Source organism: Mustela lutreola, chromosome X (assembly GCF_030435805.1).
Source record: "Mustela lutreola isolate mMusLut2 chromosome X, mMusLut2.pri, whole genome shotgun sequence".
Lineage (NCBI taxonomy): Eukaryota > Metazoa > Chordata > Mammalia > Carnivora > Mustelidae > Mustela > Mustela lutreola.
Genome location: NC_081308.1, coordinates 108303714 through 108311806, shown reverse-complemented (window position 1 = coordinate 108311806; position 8093 = coordinate 108303714).

Genomic DNA, 8093 nt, shown 5'->3' with positions numbered 1-8093 from the left:
TAATTAAGTTTTTTGGTAAATTGTAAATGATTAATTAAGTCCAATAACTGAGCCCTATAGTTAGTTATTCAATAGAGATGACCATCCAGATACAAAATTCATCTATTTCACATTTTTCTACATTACAATTCCATTTAATTTCTATATAATAAATCACTATTGAACAACTATTATTTATAAAACATGTTGATGGCCAGGATATTATACAAGGATGATATATGAGGTTTCCTTCAAAAAATGGTTGAAATCCTGATACATTATGGCTGTAAAATCTTCTTAATCTAAACAATAACAAAGGTGACATCTTTAATCATATTTATATCATAAGACCCTAAACTCTATTATGTAAAAATCTTGGGTCTTCTGGTAAATATTACCATCAACATATGCCACATTTACATATAGCACATGTTCTGAAGTGAGATGACACATAATATAGTAAAGCTTAATGGAATTAAGTATAGTTTATCCTTTTTTTTCCATGTCAGAATCATTATACTCTAATGAAGGAGTCCAAAAAAGAAAAAAAAAATCATTAGAACTGAAAAAAGGAGGGACGCCTGGGGGGCTCAGTTGGTTAAGCAGCTGCCTTTGGCTCAGGTCATGATCCCAGCGTCCTGGGATCGAGTCCCACATCGGGCTCCTTGCTCAGCAGGGAGCCTGCTTTTCCCTCTGCCTCTGCCTGCCATTCTGTCTGCCTGTGCTCGCTCTCTCCCCCTCTCTCTCTCTGATAAATAAATAAAATCTTAAAAAAAAAAAAAAGAACTGAAAAAAGGATAGTGAAAGAGTAAAGATGAATAACTACCTATTGTGTTGTGTTGTCTAGGATGTGCTCTGAGTAACATAGATTCAAATCAAAAGTAAAAAATGGGAATAATAGATCTCTATCAAAGAGAGGTCCTTTGCTTGAAAACACACTTTTAAATATGAGTCCGTTAAAGTATCCGGTGAGATTTATCTCAAAGGATGTATATTTCTGAAAGCCGCCTGGAGGTACCATTTTCAGAAGAGTAAAGGCTATCTTCTGCAATGTTGAATTTGTGTTTTATAGAGGCTTTCTGGCATGGTCTTTGTTACATAATCTTTTTTGAAACTTAATGTCACTTAAGCACTACTACAGCTCTGCTAATGTAACAAGAAATGAATGGTTTTAGAAACTGATAGGGCATTAGAGAACAATATTTCAGAGGAAGATGTTCACTTCAGTAGAGCTTACCACTTTGATTTATACATAATGTTTAAAATATTTGTCAATAGATGTAGAAAAGACATTTGACAAAATTTAAAAAAAATTTTGCGACACTACATCAAAAACTAATGATGTATTGTATGGTGAGTAACATAACAATAAAAAAATCATGATTAAAAACTTTTAAAATTAGGCATAAAAGGAAAATACCTAAACATAATAAAGGCCATATATGACAAGACAACAGCTAACATTATACGGAATGGTGAAGGGTTAAAAACTTTTCCTCTAAGACTAGGAACAAGATCGAGGTACCCACTCTTACCACCTTTATTCAGTATAGTGCTAAAGTTCTACCTATAGCAATAAGGCAAGAAACGAAATTTTTAAAAACCTCAGAATTAGAAAGGAAGAGATAAAATTATCTCTATATGCAGATGATATGATTTTATATTTAGAAAAAAATTTTTGTATATGGAGAAAATTTTAAAGTCTCAACCAAAACCTGTGAGACCTAATCAAAGAATTCAGTAAATTTACAGGATTAAAGAAATTAACCTACAAAAATTAGTAGTGTTTCTATATACTAATCATGGAGTTTTGGGAAAAGAGACAAATTGACACCTTTTATAATAGCATCAGAAACAGTAAAATGCTCCAGAATGCATTTAACAAAGGAGGTAAAAAAATCTTTACTTTGAAAGCCAAAAGACACTGATGAAAGAAATCAAAGAATACACAAATGGAGAGGTATCCTGTGATTATGGATTGGAAGAATTAATATTGTCAAAATGTCAATACTACCAAAATGATCAATAGATTCAATACCTATCAAAATTCTAATGACATATTTTATATAAGTAGAAAAAAACTCATAAAAATTTATGTGTAACAACTAAAGACTCTAAATACCCCAAATACTCAAAGAAATCCTGAGAAAGAACAAAGAAGGAACCACACTTCTTGACTTCAAGCACTACTATGAACTTATAGCCACCAAAACAGTGTGGCATTAGCATAAAAACAGACAAATAGACCAATGAAATAGAAATAAGAACCCAGAAATAAATTCGAGCATATCCAGTTCACTAATATTTGGCAACGGAGCCAAGATTACTCAATGGAGAAAAGAAAATCTTTTCAATAAATGGTGCTGGGATAACAGGAAATTCATATGTAAAAGAATGAAACTAACCCTCATCTTAGACTATTCAAAAAAATTAACTCAAAATGGATTAAAGACTTAAATATAAGACCTAAAACCATGAAGGTTTTATTTATTTATTTATTTATTTATTCATTCATTCATTCATTTAATTTATTTCTAAGAAAACATAGGAATAAAACTTTTTTTTTTCTGATTTCATCTCTCTTTTTCCTTTGACTTCAATTAGCCAACATATAGTACCTCCTTAGTTCATGATGTAGTGTTCAATGATTCATTAGTTGCATATCACACCCGGTGCTCAACACATTACATGCCCTCCTTAATTCCTATCATCCAGACACCCAATCCTCCCACTCACCTCCCTTTCCACAACCCTTAGTTTGTTTCTTAGACTCAAGAGTCTCTCCTGGTTTGTCTCCCTCTCTGATTTCTTCCCATTCAGATTTCCCTCCCCTCTCCTATGATCCTCTGCATTATTCCTTATAAGAAATAAAGCTTTTCAACATGTGTTCTGGTAATGTGTTTTTTGGATATGACATCTAAAGCACAAGCAACAAAATAAAAATAAACAAGTGGGCTACATCAAACTAAAAATCTTCTGTACAGCAACACACAAATAAAGAAACACAAACAATAAAGTGAAATACATCAATAAAGGGAAAAGACAAGCTAATGGAATGAGATAAATATTTTACAAGTGATATCTGATAAGTGGTTAATATCCAAAGTATATCAAGAACTCCTAAAATTCAATAGCAGGGGGGGAAAAGGACAAGAAAGAAGAAAAAAAAAAACAGAAACAAAAAAATAAAAACAACAATTAAATAGCCCAGTCACGAAATTGGCAAAAGACTTAAATAGATATTTCTCCAAGGAAGGTATATGAAAAGCCAGTTATATGCACTAGTCATTAGGAAAATACAAATTAAAACTATAAAGAGAGGAATTCTAGAGTGGAAGATAATATGGCGGGGAAGGAGGAGGAGGTGCCCTTTCAACCTGGACCCTAAAGTGAGCTGATTACCTTCCAAAGAACTCCTATCACCCACGAAATCAGCCTGAGATCAGAATTATACACGTCTGGGTCTCTACAGGAACAGAAGATGCCAGTGGGCAGGTAAAGTGGAGTGGGAATGTCGGACTGATATCAGAAGATAAACAAAATGGGGAGTAGCCACCAGAGGTGACCCACTGGAAAGTAATATCCCAATACGAGAGTGCCCTCCGTCTGGGGACCAGCATTAACTTGGAGTCAGGTAGAAAGCACTCAAAAAGAGCAAAGGATCACTGGGGGAGTGGGGGTGGGGGCTGTGGGAATCGGGATGGCTAGGGACAGGGGCTTAATTCCCCAGACCCAGGACAGCCACCCCTAGCAGAGAGCCAGAGAGAGTGCAGTGGAGAAACCAGGTCTTGGTCCCTGAGCCAACAGCGCACCTGAGAGTGTGTGGGGTCTGGCTCCTGTGAGGGGCTGGAAGCCTCGATAGACTGCAGAAACACAGCCTTTTTGCAATCTCCACATGAGTGTCCTGCCGTGCTATCAGAGTCTGAGTCTCGCCCCGCGCCCTCCCCTGAGAGAGGTGCCCAAAGGTGCCAGTCCGGTGCTCTCGGACCCTGAAAGACCAGGAACTCCCAGCCCAGGCCAGCGGGAAAATCTCAGTGTGCGATCCCTGCTTGGAACCTCTCTGGCATTTTGGAGCTGCCCAGACAGCCACCGCTACTGTGGATTTGGGTACAAGCAAAAAATCCTGCATCCCCAGGGACCGCAACTCGGAACCTGCTCTGCCAGTGGCCAAGGGGGAATTTATTTGGACTCTGCAACCAGACTGAGGCTTGTCTCTGAGAGGGAGGTCAGGGTGCAGTTTTCTTTCCTCTAAACCTACAAAAACCATCAAAAGCGGTCAAGGCAAAAGAGAAAAAAAAAAAAAAGTAAACAAACATAAAACCTCCAGAGAACAAAAGCCTGAAAAAAAGTTTCCTCAGAGCCCACCTCCTTGAGGGGGCCATGAGGACTAAACTCAGGGAACATGATAGACTGAAAACCCACGTGGCAGGCCCCTCCCCCAGAAAACCAACCAAGAAAGGAAAAAAAAAAAAATAAAATAAAAAGACGGCAAGAAAACAATCACCACTACTTCATAGGACAACTTTTATTTTTAATTCGTCCCCACTATTGTGGCCCATTTTTTAACATAGGTAATTTTTAACCTATTTACCATCACAGTGAGATGTCCAGTACATCAAATTCCATAATAACCTTCTAACCTGAACTTTTTGATACATACACCTGTGTTTTTCTTTTGCATTTCTATTTTTTTAATTTCTTTTTTTAAATTTTAGTTTAGTTTAGTCGAGTTTATTCCTTTTTTATTTTCTAATATTCATACAGAGTTAAACTTCAAGGTAATCCCCTTTCCCTAATCAATGCTACCCCTATAAGTAAACCAATTTTTAATCCCCCTTTACTTAGGAAAGTTGAGTCCTTTAACAAAGATATCAAGATACATCCAGGAAGAATCAAAACAATCTTCCTCACCCACATTGAGAATTTATAACCACTCTCCCATTTTTTTCTTCCACCAGTGTTTCTGTGCTTTGTGTTTGTCCTGATAGTATATAAATCTTACACTTGGGGTTCTTTTTGATGAGGTTCTTCCTTTAGTTGCTTATATATATACATATATGTTTTTTTCTCTTGTCATATACTTTTATCAGTCTTTTTGTTTGTCTGTTTTTGTTTGTATACTTCATAAATCTTACCTTGGGGCCCATTTGGACAGTACCTTCCCTTTTATCTTCCCTTTCTTTCCTGTCTCTCTCTCTTTTTTCTTTTTCCTTTTTCTTTTTCTTTTCTTTTTTTTTTTTTTTCTCGTTTGGTTGGGGAATCCTGATTGCTCAGAAGTGTTCCAGGGTGCACCTTGACTGCAGCTGCATCCGTTCAGCCATCTCTCACCAAAATGACTAGGAGGAGGAATGCCCAACAGAAGAAAAATACAGAGGATGGGCCCTCTGCAACAGAGCTAATGGCTATCAACATAGACAATATGTCGTAAAGAGAATTCAGGCTAACAATTATCCAGGCAATAGCTAGGTTGGAGAAAGCCATGGATGACCAAACAGAATTGATTAGGGCCGAACTGAAAGCGACCAGAGTTGATGCTCACAATGTTATGGCAGAGCTGAAGGCTACCAGGGATGAGGTTCACAATGCTCTCAATGAGTTCCAATCTAATCTAAATTCTCTAAAAGCTAGGGTAACTGAGACAGAAGATAGAATTAGTGATCTGGAGGGAAAACAGATAGAGAGAAAGGATCAGGAGGAAAAATGGAACAAACAGCTTAGAAGCCACGAAAACAGAATCAGGGAAATAAATGATGCCATGCGCGTTCCAACATCAGAATTATTGGAATCCCTGAAGGGGAGGAGAAAGAAAAAGAAGTCTAGAAGATATAGTGGAACAAGTTCTTCATGAAAATTTTCCCAATCTTGCGAAAGGAACCAGCGTTCATGTACTAGAGGCCAAACGGTCTTGACCCAAGATTATAGATTCCAGAAAAACATCAAGGCATCTGATAGTCAAACTGAGGAATCATAATTGTAGATATAATCTCTTGAAAGCCACTAGGACAAAGAGGATCCTAACTTACAGAGGAAAGCCCATCAGAATAACGTCAGACCTGTCCATGGAGACCTGGCAAGCCAGAAAGGGCTGGCAAGATATATTCAGGGCACTAAATGAGAAGAAAAAATAAAGACTACTTTATCCGGCAACACTGACATTCAAAATGGATGGAGAGATAAAGAGTTTCCAAGACCGGCAAGGCTTAAGAGACTATGCAACCACCAATCCAACACTGCAGGAAATATTAAGGGGGGTTCTATAAAAGAGGAAAAATCCTAAGAAGAGCAATTAACAGAAATATAGAGACAGCCTACAGAAAGAAAGAGTTCTAAGGTAACACGATGTCAATAAAAACGTATCTATCAATAATCAGTCTCAATGTGAATGGCCTAAATGCGCCCATAAAACGGCACAAGTTTGCAGATTGAATAAAGTGACAGGATGCAACATGTGTTGGAGAGGATATGGAGAAAGGGGAACCCTCTTACACTGTTGGTTGGAATGCAATTTGGTGTAGCCTCTTTGGAGAACAGTGTGGAGATTCCTCAAGAAATTAAAAATAGAACTTCCCTATGACCCTGCCATTGCACTCCTGCGTATTTACCCCAAAGATACAGATGTAGTGAAAAGAAGGGCCATCTGTATCCCAATGTTTATAGCAGCAATGGCCACGGTCGCCAAACTGTGGAAAGAACCAAGATGCCCTTCAACGGACGAATGGATAAGGAAGATGTGGTCCATATACACTATGGAGTATTATGCCTCCATCAGAAAGGATGAATACCCAACTTTTGTAGCAACATGGATGGGACTGGAAGAGATTATGCTGAGTGAAATAAGTCAAGCAGAGAGAGTCAATTATCACATGGTTTCACATCTTTATGGAGCATAACAAATAGCATGGAGGACAAGGGGAGTTAGAGAGGAGAAGGGAGTTGAGGGAAATTGGAAGGAGAGGTGATCCATGAGAGACTATGGACTCTGAAAACAATCTGAGGGTTTTGAAGAGGCGGGGAGTGGGAGGTTCGGGGAACTAGGTGGTGGTTATTGGAGAGGACACGGATTGCATGGAGCATTGGGTGTGGTGCAAAAACAATGAATACTGTTACTCTGAAAATAAATTTTAAAAAGTAAGTATAATCTTTAAAAAATTAAAAAGTTAAAACAAAAAAAAAACCTATAAAGAGATATTTTCTCACACATTTTAGAATGGTCATGATAAAAAAGACAAGGGATAGCAAATGCTGACATGGGTATGTAGAAAAGGGAACCCTTATGGACTTGGTGGAATTGTAAATTGGTATAACCACTACAGGAAATAGTATGTTAGATCCTGTAAAAATTAGAAATGGAACTACCATATGATTCAACAATTCCACTTTTGGGAATACACCCGAAGGAAATGAAAAAACTAACTTCAAAAGATTCCTATACCCCTACATTCATAGCAGCATTATTTACAATAGCCAAGACATGGAAAGAACCTAAGGATCTTCATCCTAAGTGGATGAAAGAAAGAAGAAGTTGCAGCATATCTATGCAATGAAATATTATTTAGCCATAAAAAACACAAGAAATTCCCACTATTTGTGACAATATTGATGAACTTCCAGGCATTATGTTGAGCACATTTTCATGTGTCTGTTAGTGATCTTTATGACTTCTTTGAAAAATGTCTGTTCATGTCTTCTATTTCTTAACTGGAATATTTGGTTTTGGGGTCTTGAGTTTGATAAGTTTTTTATACATTTTTGATACTAACCCTTTATCAGATATGTAATTTGCAAGTATCTTCTCCCATTCCATAGTCTACCTTTAGTTTTATTGATTGTTTCTCTCACTGTGCAGACACTTTTTATCTTGAAAAAGTCTGAGAAGTTCAGTTTTGCTTTTGTTTCCCTTGCCTCCGGAGATGTGTCTAGTCAGAAGTTGCTGTGGCCAAGGTCAATGAGGTTGCTACCTGTGTTCTCCACTTTGGTGGTTTACTGTTTCACATTTAGATCTTTCATCCATTTTGAATTTATTTTTGTGTATGATGTAAGAAACTGATCCAATTTCATTCTTTTGCATGTTGCTGTACAGTTTTCCCAACACCGTTTGTTGAAGAGACTATCAT